Source organism: Coptis chinensis, chromosome 5, assembly GCF_015680905.1.
Source record: "Coptis chinensis isolate HL-2020 chromosome 5, ASM1568090v1, whole genome shotgun sequence".
NCBI classification, from domain to species: domain Eukaryota; kingdom Viridiplantae; phylum Streptophyta; class Magnoliopsida; order Ranunculales; family Ranunculaceae; genus Coptis; species Coptis chinensis.
This window is the reverse complement of record NC_141460.1, coordinates 77,922,572-77,938,001: the sequence shown is the minus strand read 5'-3', so window position 1 is coordinate 77,938,001 and position 15,430 is coordinate 77,922,572. Positions and strand designations below refer to the sequence as shown.

The 15,430-nt window shown below is 36.9% G+C and overlaps 1 pseudogene; it reads left to right on the top strand.

The window, feature by feature from the left end:
* Positions 1-14,088: 14,088 nt before the first annotated feature.
* On the top strand, positions 14,089-15,091 carry LOC147499054 (monothiol glutaredoxin-S2 pseudogene; annotated as a pseudogene).
* Positions 15,092-15,430: the final 339 nt, after the last annotated feature.

Sequence of the window (15,430 nt, the reverse complement as noted above, 5' to 3'; positions counted from 1 at the left end):
TTGAGTTTGAGTTCAACCAAGAATAACTGAGCATGAGCTCGAACTGATTTTAATATTTTATATATTTTTTTTTTAGGGTTTTTAGACTTGCCCCCCCCCCCCCCAAATTCAGGGAAATTAGACTTGCCCCCCCAAACTCAGACTCCGTCTAAGTCAATGCAGTTTGACCGTTATCTCCTTGTGAAATGTCCAAATTACCCTTTCGAATATAAAATTACCTAAATAGCCCTTGACTTCACAAGACCGAGTTTTATTTTGAAAAATAAAACAACACGTGTAAACATCTTGTTCACTCCGATCAACAGTCCATATTCCATCCCTAAAATTTGCGCTCTCTCATTTTTAAGGCGGAAAAATGTACTCTAGCTTTCATTGTCTGTGTTGAGTCATGGTGTTATGTCGTGTTTGATAAATTCATGTTGTTTTAGTGTTAGTCTTCATAGCAAGTGCTATTTGTTATCATTTTCAACTGTCAATCTGTTGCAACTTGAAGAGGAGAAGCAAGGACAAATTTTTACTGCAATTTGTAGGTAATTATGTTACGTTTTAAAGTTGTTTTAAGTATTTTTGGTGGAATATGTTGATTTGGTACCTGGGAAATCGAGAAATATAACAATTTTATGCATGCAGTTTAAATTTTTATATAATTTTGACAATTTCAATTCAACCCATGGTTTTTTATGAATGGAAGTGGGGTTAACATTTATGTTTGTATTACAGAAATGGATGATAGGAAAAATTTGAAGATACATTATGCTGGGTCGTTTTCAAAAAGAAGAAATGGAGAGGAATTGTCACATTTGGATTACAGATCAAAATATCCAGTTAAGGAAATGCTTGATGTTGATAGTGATGAGTTGAATATGATAGACTTTGCTGCAGATGTTAGTCTACCTAGTCACATGTCAAAGTTGGATTATATAAACATTAAGTTGTTCTATCTTGTTAGTGGTAAGCAAGTGTATGTAAACAAAGATGATAGTGGTCTTTTAGGAATGTTTGATTTGTTAGTTGTTGATGATGAAGGGTATTGTCATGTATTTGTGGAGAATGATATGGATGAAAGTGCTGTTCCACCATCTCAAGAATATGATGAAACAATGTGTACACTAATGGATTTAAAAAAATTGATTAAGAAGAGGGCTTTGAATGCAAATGACAAGGGGAATTCCATGCAAAAGAAGAAGAAGAGTTTTAATGACAAGGGATTTGGTAGTAAGCAAAATAAGAAGAGTGATAAGGACAAGGGAGAAGCAAAGGGAAAGAAGAAAAGTACAACACATATGAAGGGTAAAGGCGTACTAGTTGATGGGGAAGATAGCTTCTGGGTTGAACTTAGTAAGTTTTCTGATGAAGAAATGGATACTGAGCTGCCAGAGTATGTGGATGTACCAGGACTTGCAACAAATGATCCAGTAGAGATTGATGTTGAGGTTGGGTTTAGAAACCCACCTAGACAACCTCAGATTGATCAGCTTGATCCTGATGAGGGATACCACAGTATAAACTCATCAGATGAAGAAATAGAGTGGCAGCAACCAAGGAGTGATGAGTTTTACAATTTTGTATATGAAACCTCCAATGTGTATGTGGATGAAGGAGAGATAGTTATGCCAACATGTTCTGATGAATGGAAAGTTGGCATGGAGTGGCCTGACATTGAAACTCTAAGGCATGAAATTTCAGATTATTGCATAAAGAATAGATTTGAAGTTGATATGAGGACTGGCAATGAAAGGTACAGGATTAGAGCTAAATGTAAGGGTAGCTACAAGGGTAAAGACTGCCCTTGGGCAGCTTATTGGAGATCGAGGGCCCGATGCCTTCACAATGAGATTAAATACATTTGTAAATGAACATATATGTTCTGCTGATCCAGAACTGAAGAATGGGATGGCTGATGCAAATTGGGTTGCAAGAAAGATTGCAGCACAGATGAAGGTACATTACAAGACCATGTCTCCAAGATTTATCATGGCTGAAGTCATGAGAGGAGATTTCCATGTTAGTATTAGCTATTGGACTGCTTGGCATGCAAGGTTGAAATGTTTGCAAGATATTCATGGTGACTATGGAGCAAGTTATAACATGTTGCCTGTGCTATGTGATCAGGTATGTTATTTATACCCTTATTTATATTTGTAAATAATTTGGTTGTTTATCATAATGGTGTTTGAACTATTTCAAATGTTTACTTGATACAGATTTTGAAAAGTAACCCAGGATCCAGAGCATGTTATTCTAGAACTGATGGTACTTTGACATTTGAGGATATGTGTGTTTGTTTTCCTGCTTCTTTGCATGGTTTCTTGAATGGTTGTAGGCCTATCATAGGACTAGATGGATGTTTTATGAAGGGGAAGTATGGAGGGCAATGCTTAAGCATGGTGGCCTTGGATGGAAACAATGGCTTGTTTCCTGTGGCCATTTATATAACTAGGTCTGAGAATAAAGATAGTTGGATTGGGTTTTTGAATATAATGAAGAAGTATGGAATAGATGAACATATGGAACCTGTGACATTCATTCATTTGATAGACAGAAAAGAATTGGTTGAGGCTTTGGCACATGAATTTCCTAGGAATCCCCATAGGTTTTGCTTTAGGCATATGTTCAAGAATTTCAAAAAGTACTTTAAAGCCAAATACTTAGAGACTATAGTTTGGGGTGCAGCTAAGTGTTATAAGAAACTAGAGTTTGAAAAGTTAATGGAGAAGCTAGGAAGAGAATGTACGGAAGCCAAGGCATGGTTGCTACAAGAAGATGTGGAATGTTGGGCTAGGTCACACTTTGATCTTACTACAAAGTGTGATCATATTAGCAACAACTTCTCTGAGTCTTTTAACAATTGGATATTGGAACTGAGAGATAAGCCAATAGTTCCTTTTGTTGATAAGTATCATACATTGTTAATGTCTTTTCTGTACAAGAGGAGAGAAAAGGCCAAGGAATGGGATGAGGATGGTCTAGTTCCACAAGTGGAAAAGAGAATCAAAGAACTGATAAAAAAAAGTCCATTGGTATCATGTGGAATCAAGCAATGAGGTGGTGATAAGTGTTAAAACTGAAAATGGAACTAGATTTTGTGTGAACTTAGTTGACCATGAGTGTAGTTGTATGAGGTGGCAGTTATCTGGTATAGTTTGTGTACATGCAGTGGCAGTGTTGTATCCAAGGAGAGTGTATTGGAAAGAATATTGTAGTAGCTATTATTGGGTGTCAACCTACAAGCTTGCTTACATGGGACACATCATGCCAATGCCTGATATGTCTGAGTGGCCTATGAATTGTGTAAGTTGTAGTCTATCCGTAATTAATGATTGTGTAGTTTCATAATCTCAAAAGGACTAACATATATTATGTATGTAGGATCTTGAAAGACAAATCATGCCACCTCCATATGTCAGAGGCATTGGGAGGCCCAAAAAGGCAAGGACTAGAGGAGCAGATGAAGAAGTTAATCCCAACAAGCAAATCAGACTTTGTTCTAAATGCAAACAACCAGGACACAATGCCAAGACTTGTAAAGGTCTACCTGCTGCAAAGAAAGATAAGCATGGAAAAAAATCTCAAGAGGAAACTCAAGCTTCAGCTCCTGTTCCAGATGAAGCTCTAGAATCCACTGAAGCATCACAAGCATCATCTCCTACTCAAGCATCATCATCAAAAGCAGCAAAGAGGGTTTGTTCTAAGTGCAATCACCCAGGACACAATACCAAGACTTGTAAAGGTCTTCCTACTACAAAGAAAGATAAGCATGGCAAAAAATCTCAAGAGAAAACTCAAGCATCACAAGCTTCAGCTCCAACTGAAGCATCCAAAGCAAAGTCTGCAACAAAGTCAACCATCAAGCAGCTCTCAAAATCAAGTTTTCAAGCATCTCGGGCTTCATCAAAACTCCTCAATCAACAATTCACCGCAAACTCGACTTTTGGACCACCAAGAGTAAGAAGATCAAAACTGCGCCAAGCTCAAGTTTTTAAGGTATATTTTGTAATTGTTTTAAGTTACAATATGCTCCCCTATGTCAAACCCTAGTTGATTAGCTTAAAATTATGTTATGTTCGTTATCGGGCACCGGAACAAAGGCACACATTTGGTGATTTCTTGTCTAAGCAACTGTGCAAGTCATCCACTAGTGTGCTTGAAGCACCGAGCTAACATTTATCTTTGGGAACCGTCCGTGGCACCAATAGTAACCAAAAGGCCAAGGCCACATGGACCGGGATCAACTCCATTTATGCCGGGGACCAAAGATCTCAGCCTTGGGTGCCACCGGGACGTGGGGGGATGCACCATTCAAAGCAACTAAGAAAATATCGCCTCCTCTTGCTCCGGCCCTTGCCAACATCAAGGAAGAAGTTTTCAAGTTGTCGGACCCAAGTGATGTGGGTCCAGTATAGGAGTGGAGTGAATTGTTTTTGTTAGTAACTCATGTCAGACATTTGGTTAAGGTTATGCTCAAGGTTTTTTTTTGTTAGTAACTCATGTCAGAAATGGTTAAGGTTATATTGTTGATTTTTTGTTCATAATGAGCACATGAAAACACAACTATTATGGCTATGGCTATTCAAGATTGTAAATCAAGGATATCTGTGTTTGAAAATTTATGTTTGATTGTACTGTGTTTTCTCTGGTTTGAGGACCGGGTTTTTTATACTGTGTTTCTCTCGGTTTTATATTTTCTTGTACCTGTGTTTCTCTGGTTTAACCAATAAGCCTTATCACCACAATAGTAGTGATAACTGATAACAATATAAACATGGGTACCCTATAAACATCCACTTTCAGACTTGGCACGCAAGCATGATAACCAACATTATGTATACTAATAAAAATGTGTTATAAGAAAGTGGGTACCCTAAGAAAGTCAAACAGACAGGGTACCCAAACAGACAACTCAAGGTACCCAAACAGACAAAATGGCAAAGAAGAAACAGACAGACAACATTTCAAAACACAAAATCAAGTTCACACAGAACTTTAACAGCATTTCCATTTCCATTTCCATTTTACAGAATGCTTAAAACACAAAACACAACATTACAACATCAAAACACAACATTACAACATCAAAACAAAACATTACAACATCAAAATAAAACATTATAACATCACTTCATCTGTTCTTAACAACATCAAAACAAAACATTACTCCCTAACTTCTTAACAACATTACAACATCACTTCATCACTTCTTAAGCTTCGCAAGGACAGGACACAGAAGCAGCAAGTGCTTGAACCACTTCCTTAGTTCTTTGCCTTTGTTGAGGTGATGCTTGTGGTGGTTGATTTGTAAGAAGTGGCAAGACCCTTTGTAGATCTCCTACCAAATCCATGAGTTGGAGCTGAACCGGAGCTGGAGCTGGAACTGGAGCGAATACAGATACATTTCTCCTCGAAATGATTTGACCGGATGTTCAAAACACGGTGGTGGAGCATCCGCCTAGAGAGTGGACCTCGTTTGGAGCTACAAGTACATTTTTCCCTCGAAATGATCTCTCCACATGCTCATAAACGGTGGTGGCCAATCTGTTTCCGGATGCTCATGATTTCCACTTCCATCTCCACCACTTCCATCTCTCCACTACAAAACAAAGTTCCCTACACTTACGCGATGAAGTCATCCTCAACTTATCATTTTTCAACACCACCTCCATGAAAACCCTACTATTCACCCTTGCTTTCAACATAGTTATGACAGCAGCACAAGATTCCTCTATATTGTCATGATCCACCTCCATCGAGCATAACTTGGCCTTCACCATTTCTACACTTTTTGTCAGACCACTCAACTGAAAATGAACTGAAAATGAACTGAAGACCACTTTTTATAGAAAGATTTTTGGAACTGAAAATGATAGCAGCACTCTTTTTGGAACCTGTTAGAAAGATTTATAGAAAAATAGAAAACAATACAACACGGTCTCCAATCTTTACCTTAATCTACTAACAGCATTCATTCTTACCTAAAAGTAACTTCATAACTCCATCCCATTAATGATAAAGTAACTTCATAACTTTATAACATATTAATTCCCAAGTCAAAAGTCAATGAAAGTCTAAGAAATAGTTCTAACTCAAAGTTTTAGTTGCTATTTTTAGTAAAGAAATAGTTCTAGTAACTCAAAGTTCTAGTCTAAGAAATAGTTCTAACTACAACTAGAGGAATTACACCTAAAGTACAACTAACTAAACAGCTATAATAACTAACCCTAATAAGTATGTTGAAGTACAACTACGACATCACTGATATGTTGAAGTACATGCATTCCCAATCTAAACATATAGTTAAAGAAACAACCCCAAGAATACTATTTTTAATTTAGACTTGCCTCCCCAATATAAACCTATAACTAGATAAACACCCCCATTCTAAGATAACCATAAACCCTAATTTCAAAAGTAGAATAACCATAAGATAACCATAATGCAAACAACCAACAACCATTTGACTTTGATTTTCTTCACCTCCAACTCCAATTGACGATTCACCATCTTCAGTTTACGATTTTTTGCTTTTAAAGCTTCAACTCTTGCCTCCAATGTTTCTTCCTTGTTCTGTTGACGATTTGGATTATCAACCCAAAAAAAAGTGGCAAGACAATTTGGGGTTGTTCTTGTTGTAATGTCGCATCCATAGAACAATCGACACGGGTTCGTGGTCAGATTGGACCTTTTAACGATACGGGATCTCCATGATAACAAGTTCTTTGGGATGAACAAGAAGCGTAAGACATTTTAGTAATTGAAGATGAGGCGTAAATTTTAGGGTTCAAATTTAGGGTTTTTAAGTGAACAAGATGTTTACACGTGTTGTTTTATTTTTCAAAATAAAACTCGGTCTTGTGAAGTCAAGGGCTATTTAGGTAATTTTATATTTGAAAGGGTAATTTGGACATTTCACAAAGAGATAACGGTCAAACTGCATTGACTTAGACGGAGTCTGAGTTTGGGGGGCAAGTCTAATTTCCCTGAATTTGGGGGGGCAAGTCTAATCCATCTTTGAAATGGGGGGGGCAAGTCTAAAAAACCCTTTTTTTTATGAGTATGAGCTCGAGTTCGAGTTCAAACGAGCATAATTGAGTGTGATACCCCTGGGCATGGCCAAGGAGGGGTTATGATCATTCCAATTACATAAGGAAGAACACTCTCTGCTAGAGTAGCATTAATCCAAATCAGTAGAATCTGATCTTGTTTTATCCAATCATTATACTTAGGATTAATTACATCACCAATAAACTTTTGAGGACATGCAATTGAACCATCAACATAACCAAGTAGATATATTATTACTTTGAAGAATTGGAAGAAATGGATATTTCCAGAGCAAAACGTTATCTTTATTCAGTTTTATTGGAACAAAGTGAGTGCTATTAATAGAATTCGTATTTGGTGACGAAGAAGAATTAGCGGAAGCATTAATTTGAGAATTTTCAGCCATTGCAAGAGCAGTTTTGATTTAACAATAGTATAAATTGAGATAATAGATGAAACCTGGTGATTCAGTTTGAATCAAAGAAGAAGAAGAAGATGAACTTTTTGCTCGATTTGAGAAGCTTGAACAGACTCTAATGGCGGATCAATGAAGAAGAAATAAGAACTAGCTTCTTTGTCTCTGATGGCATGAACAAGTTCTTAAACTAAAGGGAGTTGAGAAATGAGGAGAAGGAAAAATTTCATTAACTTTCAATGAATGATTGCATCCCTTATTTATACTAACAATCTCTAATCAGTTAGAGAGTTTGTTGCAGTGTCAGAGAACAGTTAGAGTTAGTTATAACTGAATTGGCTGAGCTGGATATTCTAGGAGCTTGAAGTTTGTTGTAACTGTATTGCTGAGCTGGACACATACGTGGCCTCTGATGATCTAGAATTACTTGAAGTATGTCATACTTGTATAATATTAACTGATTAAGTTCTTTAACTCGCGCATTATATTGGAGCTGCCTTTGCAGATGCAGTCCGTATGTGCACTTATTGGCAAATGCAGTCTGTATGCGCACCCATTGTTGGCACGTTGCTAGCAAATAAATCAGACGTAATACACACAAGCAGGGATATAGCTAGTTGAGGAAGTGTGTTGTGCATCCATGATCCATATGCCGCGGTATGTCCACTGTGGTTGTGTATGTACACGTGAGACAACGAGACGAATGAATTGACGCTACATGTACTCAAAGGCCGTACTAATGTATAGCTAGCATAGCTCAATCTTGTAGATGGGGACATGCATGAAGAATCCCACTATATGTATATGCCGAAATCCATATAGTCCATGGATTAATACTGATACTAAACAAAAATCTAGATTGGAAATAAGAATAAACAAGTCAGTTTAGGCGTGGATTAATATTTTGTTCGATATTTGAAAGAGAAAGGGGGAGAATTTTTTCAACTTTTTCATTGGGTTGGCAGGACAAAGTGAATTAAAACTGTTTGTAAACTAGATGCTTTATCTTTCTTTATTTGTGTGAAATGTGTGTTATATATGTAATATGCGAGGATCCGACCTCGGAATCCTCTTATCCAATCCAAAAACCTTCATCAAACACTTTTCTTATCATTCACCCTGTCCATGTCATTTACCTTAATTCGATGTGCCCATCATTGCTTAGAAGTTAGAACATAATCAACATATTGTAATAATAACATTTCGTCCACAATATCATTTTCTAATTGATGGCATATAAGGTTTTGTCAAACATATAGCTCAAGATCCGGCCGGTGTGCATGTACCAAAGCTGTAACAAGTCAAGAAGGAAAAAGTTATCTATATGTATTCGATCTGAGATCACAAAATTTAGACATTGCCCTATATGCTAAGTGAGCAGCTTGACTTAGGGGTGTAATACGAGGCGTACAGGGTCAACCGCAGGTCAAATAGTGATGGGTCGGGTCGAGTCTAAGAGATACAAATTCAGTGGTCTTGGACGGGCAGGATGGGTTAAAGTGTCATGTCTTAGTACTATCATCCGGCCTGTTGGGTCAGCTTACGGGGCGGGTTTCGGGCAGGTCATCCAAGTCGAGTGGAAATTATCATTTTAACTCAATTTCACAAAAAAAAAAAAAAAAAAAAAAAACTTTATAATTCTGCAAGTAATATATTTCCAATTCACAACATAGAGAAAAAAAAATAGAATCAATCAATAAAAAATAAACAAAAATAAAAAAAACTTGAACTTGAACCTAAAACCATATTTGTAAATTTGAAACTTTTTTCTCCTGATTTACCATTTGTAAATTGATTATTTTCCATAACATGATAAAATGAAGATGGGAGCGAAGATCTATAGTACAAAACAATAAAATATAAACTAAACAAATTTGAAATTAATACAAAGATGAATTATTTATCTTCTCCAAAATTTCAAAGTTGAATTTAAACTTTTGATATTTGCCCAATGTTCAAATTTGAATATTTGAAATTGATGTTGAACTCATAAGTTTGTGTTCATATCTCTCAAATTCTTACAAAAGTTAAAAGAAAATATAAACAAAATACAAAAATATTAGAGTTAGAGTCTTGAAATTGTGCGGGTCAACGGAGTTGGATCAACGGCTTTTGACACGGTGTGGGTCGGGCGGCTTGATAGGTCGGATTTGAGCATAGAACCTACACCCATAGCCTGACCACGTAAAAACGGTGGTGGAGTGGGGCGGATCTATTTTCGGGTCAGTGCGGATTTGGGTGGCGGATGAAAATTGGGTACCCTACCAAATAATGGGTGAACGGTTTTTTTTTACACTCCTAGCTTGACTGGTGAGTAGTGACTGGGAAGGTCACAGATAATGCTCAGTTTTCATTTTGTACTGATGTGTATTAAAAAAAGTTGAGAGATATATATAGGATTCATGTTATTAATCTTTCAAAAAGTGTTAGTTGTTTGATTAGTTTTATCATAAATAGTTGTTGAGATTTTATGCTATGCAAAGCATCAATTTGGCTAGAGTCAACGACTGATTTTGGAAAAGACAATCTTCTCTTGGTGAGATCATATTCACAGAGGATCCTTTCTTTTTAAAATTATAGTTGTTGTAACTTGTAAGATATATTCTCTACACTCCATTAGGTATAATAAAACGTTTGTTTTGATGTGAATGCAATCATTTGGGCATATTATATTATTATATTAGACACTATTAATGTTTGTTATCTAATACACCAAGACTCCAAAATGGCATAGCACTATTCTTTCATAAAGTATTTTTAGGTGAGATACTATCCTAACATCAAATACCAAATTTTCAATAATTAGGTATTTTTTTTTTATTTTTAGGAGAGACACATGTTGATTAAAACACCAAACCAAACACCAAATCGGGCAAAATTTGGTTTTTGCTTTGGTGCTTTATCAAATCTCTTTCGCGAGCAGTTTTTCAAACACCGCATGGGCTTAGGTTTCTATGACGCGATTTATCCAAAACCGCGTGCGTGATATGAATAAAAATGATAGAAATTAGGAACTGTGCAATTGTACCTAATAAAAATAATCCAAAATGATAAAAATGATAAGAATTATCCAAAATGATAAAAAAAAATTATCCAAAACCTATGATTATGTATCTAATAAGAATGAATTGTGCAATAAAAATTATCCAAAATGATAAAAATTATCCAAAACATCTCATATTACATAAAATTTATTTAGCTCTCTTCTTACAGCCCTTTACCACTCAATGACTCTCCTATTTCTATTTGGATGTTCCGAAGCTGCTTCTCTAAATTTCTAACCTGAGAACCAAGATTTTCTCTGTCTGCACGAAGGTTAACTACCTCAGCCTGAAGTTCCTCATATCCCTGATGTTGTTGCGTATATACCTGCTGAATATCTTCATACGTTTTTCGAGTCTCATCATATGCACGTTGGGATTACTGATATGTTTGAGAATATGCCTCATCTCTTTCTTGGCTATAATGATATACGACAGTCCTCATCCCATCAAACATACGAACTTTGTTCTCATATCTTTCCCGAACCTCAGCCTGAAAATCCAAGAAAATACAGTGTGAGTACATATTATATATATAATGGAGAAAATAAATAAAACAACTAAACTCGCCAGGGTATACTGATCAATCTGCAGCTCTAACTCATAGAAACGAGCATCAGGCACCTCAAGAATGGAAATGTAAGTAGCGTCCCCATTAGGTCCACACACGGCAAACATCTGAAGATTAGTGGCAGACACAGAAGCTGAATGATATGCATTCACAGGTTGTGGGTTGTAAACAGGCTGTGGCGGATGAGGAATACGTAGCTCACGTCTCATCCCTTCTAGGCCCACAAACTCAAAGTTGCTAGCCTGACCAACAGGGGGCAACAACGGACCCATAGAGACACAGTTCCACCACCTATAATATTGAGCAGCAGTCTACTCAACAACAAAAGAAGACGCATCTAGCCAAGGACCACCATTGGCATGAACTTCATGAACTTGAGTTCTACTCCACGACTTAGCATCACTAACATCTGGTATGGGAGCACATGGAACTCCATAACATCCAGTCAACTGTCTCCAATATTTGTCGCCACAGTACCAAACCGTACAGTCACGTGCGGCAAAAACAACTCTGTGACGTGACAAAACACAAGCATGTTGCACAACTGGATCATCAAAAGCAGTAGACAAACACCAAGGTCTCCACTCAATAGATGACAATGATCTAATATCAATCTAAGCACAAGTCATACACATATTATTTCTAATATGCCCCCTGTTACAAGTCAAGTGAGGTCTTGACCAACTTCCAAATCTAGGGCAAGTATCAACAATCATGTCTATGTTAGGACAAAGACAACAGAATACTCATAAAACCAAATCTCCAAAAGTCCTGTGAATCCTGCAATCTAAGGACTTTTACTTCTAAATGTCTGTGAAGATTTGTCTAACGCCACTATCAATGTGGCATATACTGATGAGCTACCAAGGTCGTCATAATCTCTCATATTATGCAAATCAGAAACATAAGCATAATATCAAAGTCATATCGTAGAATGACCATTTGGAAACAAAACATGATGCCTAATAAAAAAAAAAAAAAAAAAAAACCCTAACATATACATCAGCACCCTCACTACCAGGTAGAACAGTCAAAGCTAACTCCGCTTGTGTATTAGGATCCAAGAGAGGTTCCATGTATACAATCGTAATATGAGATAGCTTAATACCAGAAGAATCATAAGCATCCACATCCAAGCGAGGAAAAATCATAAGCATACTACCAATGTTCTCATAATTTGTGTTAAAAGGTATCGGTTGGCCTATACCGATACTCAACCCATAAATCATGGTAAAGTCTAGTGGTGTGAACCCCAACTCCGCACAAGAAAAATGAAATGTATGAGTTGTATTCCACCATCTTTCTACTAAAGCTATGACCACTGCCCAATCAGTCATCTCATAATCTACATCAACCAAAAGACCCAAAGGTGTACACAAAATATTATCTCTAATATGTACAAACTCATCCAAACTCTTAAGAATCTTCCACCACTCTCTAACACCAATTAAAGTCATCTAACTCGGTAATCAATAACTTGCTGATATTATGGAAAAAAAAATAATGTATATAAGATAAATAATTAATTAGTCCAACTCAACTAATTAATGCATAATATTCAAAACATTTAATCAAAACTAATTAATTACCTGAGAATTAGCCACTACACTCGACACGTGTTTTGTATCACGTGTAGAAGATATAACTTGCATATCAAGTGTTTCATCGGGATTAAATTGTCAATCGAAGTCGTTCAATTGATACTCAAGTACATAGGGATGTCTATCAGTCGGCGCAACATCCTCGGCTTCTTCTCCCCTACTATCTTGTACTTTCTCGGGTTCTTCTACCTCTACATTATCGCCAATATCGTTTGTGTACTGTCAATACTCATCGTCATCTTCGTCGAAAGGTTGAAAATGATCCATATAAAATTTCAAAAGTTTAGGTAGGTTTTTGTTTTTTTTTTACTAAGTAAAGGGTTTATAAATTGAGAGAAAAGTTAAAAATAAATGAACCGCGCGGTTTTGGTCATGTTTATAAAGACATAGCACGCGGTGTTTCAAACACCGTGCGGTTTCTGGAAAACCGCGTGGGCTTGGACTTCAGTAGCACGGTTTTGAGAAAGCTGCGTAGGCTATGCGGTGCGGTTTATTCAAAACCGCGTCATTTGATATCAACTATTTGATATCGCTACTGAAGTTGGTTGGTGTTTTTTTTGGTTTGGTATTTGATTTAGTTAAAAATTTTAGTGTTTTATAGATTTCTCTCCTAAAGATGCTCTGATAGTGAAATTTTCTTATTGCTAATGGAGAAAAAAATTGAGAGAGAAGAGAGTTCCGCTTAGTTCATCTTCGGCCTCTTCGGTGGCTACGTGTCCCACCTTTCACGGGTACAAGAACTCTAACACTGACTTTCTTTTAAGTAAGGGTGGAATTTGAGCCGAGGGTTCGGAGCTTGGCTTGGGCTTGGCTCGTTTAAGCTCGGCTCGAGCTCGCTCGTGTAACAAATGAGCTTGATGAAGCTCGGCTCGTTTAGCTTAAATAGCATATTTATAGTGTAAAATAACCAAGCGGCTCGGGCTCGGCTCGTTTAAGCTCGACTCGAGCTCGCTCGTTTAACTATATGAGCCGAGCTCGAGCTCAATTTAAAGCTCATGTAATTAGCGAGCCGAGCTTGAGCATGGTAAAGCTCGGCTTGTTTAGCTCTAATTCCACCCTTACTTTTAAGTGTGTATGGTCTAGTTACTTCTTCAGTCCATATTTACTCAAGTACACCTTGCTACTATCTTTATTCTTCAGCTACTAGCTAGTTTACTAGATTTAGCAAAAGAAAAGAAAAAAGACGTCCATGATGTCACTTTTTCTAATAGGTTAGGAAAAGAATATACTAATGATGAAACAGATTGATACAAAGGCAATGGAGATAAAGATAGCAGGGTAATCCATCTTAATATAGCAACTTGTTACACTTAAGAAAACTGAAAACGTGTTATTCTTCTGATCTCCTTTTTTTTTCTCTCTTTTCCTATCAACTAACCAATACAGTACAGGTTCTTTATAAATACTCCCACATTGAAGCTCAATCTCAAACACATCCCTACTGTAATCCAGATCTTCTAATAACATTGATCACTGCATTACACAATTTCTTCTTTCATTTGCAAATTATTCTGTTTTAACTCATTGGGAGAGGTATCCACGGACCGGATAGAAAGTTGGAGTTTTCAGTCTTAGACATACACATGGAGAGAGCTCGTTTTCTACCTCCTTCAGATTTTGGTGTGGCAAGGCTTGCGTCACGAAGTGCAGTTGTTATCTTTAGTATGACAACTTGCTGCATGAGTCATACCATTAAGACATTGTTCCATGAGCTCAGAGTGAATTTTGCAGTTCATGAGCTTGATCAAGACCGAAATGGAAGGGAGATGGAGCGAGTTCTTTTGACGCTAGGCTGTAAACCAGCTATACCAGCTGTGTTCATAGGTGGTGCATTGATTGGAGGAGCTAATGAAATCATGTCACTACACCTCAGTGGCTCTCTAATTCCCTTGCTTAGAAGAGCTGGAGCTCTTTGAGTCGAATTGGAAGGAGTGTTTTCCAAGAAGCTCCTATATATAACGTACGTGTTAGAAATTTTTATGGCGACTTATAATAACGAAGTAATATATATATAATAGTAACATCATCAGTAATCAGTTGAGTGTTTTGGCTAATAGCATCACTCACTTCTATATATATAGCGTGTTATGGCTGAACTATAACGCCAATGTTGTAAATGTTGTAATCGTAGTGTGACACATTTTGCATCTATGTTTTCACTACGGGCAATGCATGGTATATATTATTGTATATATGTTTTCGCTAGCTAAAGAAATCTCTTAAAGTGGAAATGTGATCTTAACAATTCGATCTGTCAAAGAGTGTATGTATACATCTATGTGAATATCCAAGCGGATGAATTATTGAGACATGACGTACTTCAAAATAGAGTGGTACATCAAATGTTTCCAGTGCTTGTCCTACGCTGCAACTATATATATAATTCTAAGTCTTCAAACAAACTCAACTGGGATAGTTCAGAGTGGGATCGTAACCAATTCTGTAGAAGACTGGTATACTTTTTCATATCTTTTAAACTCTTGTAAGTTGTAACCAACTCAAGGTATCTCAGCTACACATCTGTAATAACTAACGAATCATACTGAATCCAGCTATAGACAAGTGTACGTGATATGTTTTTTACACGTTAATGAAATCTTGGAGTTTCAGTTTCAAGTGTTCTCACTTCTCAATGCATTTATATGGCGATTAAGTTGATATCAGTGTGTACGAGTTAGTTGTTGTCCAACTCGATCTATCTGTATATATGTTCGCGGCCGGCTTCATCCAGCAATCAATATGCATGCTAATTTGCTAGCTAGAA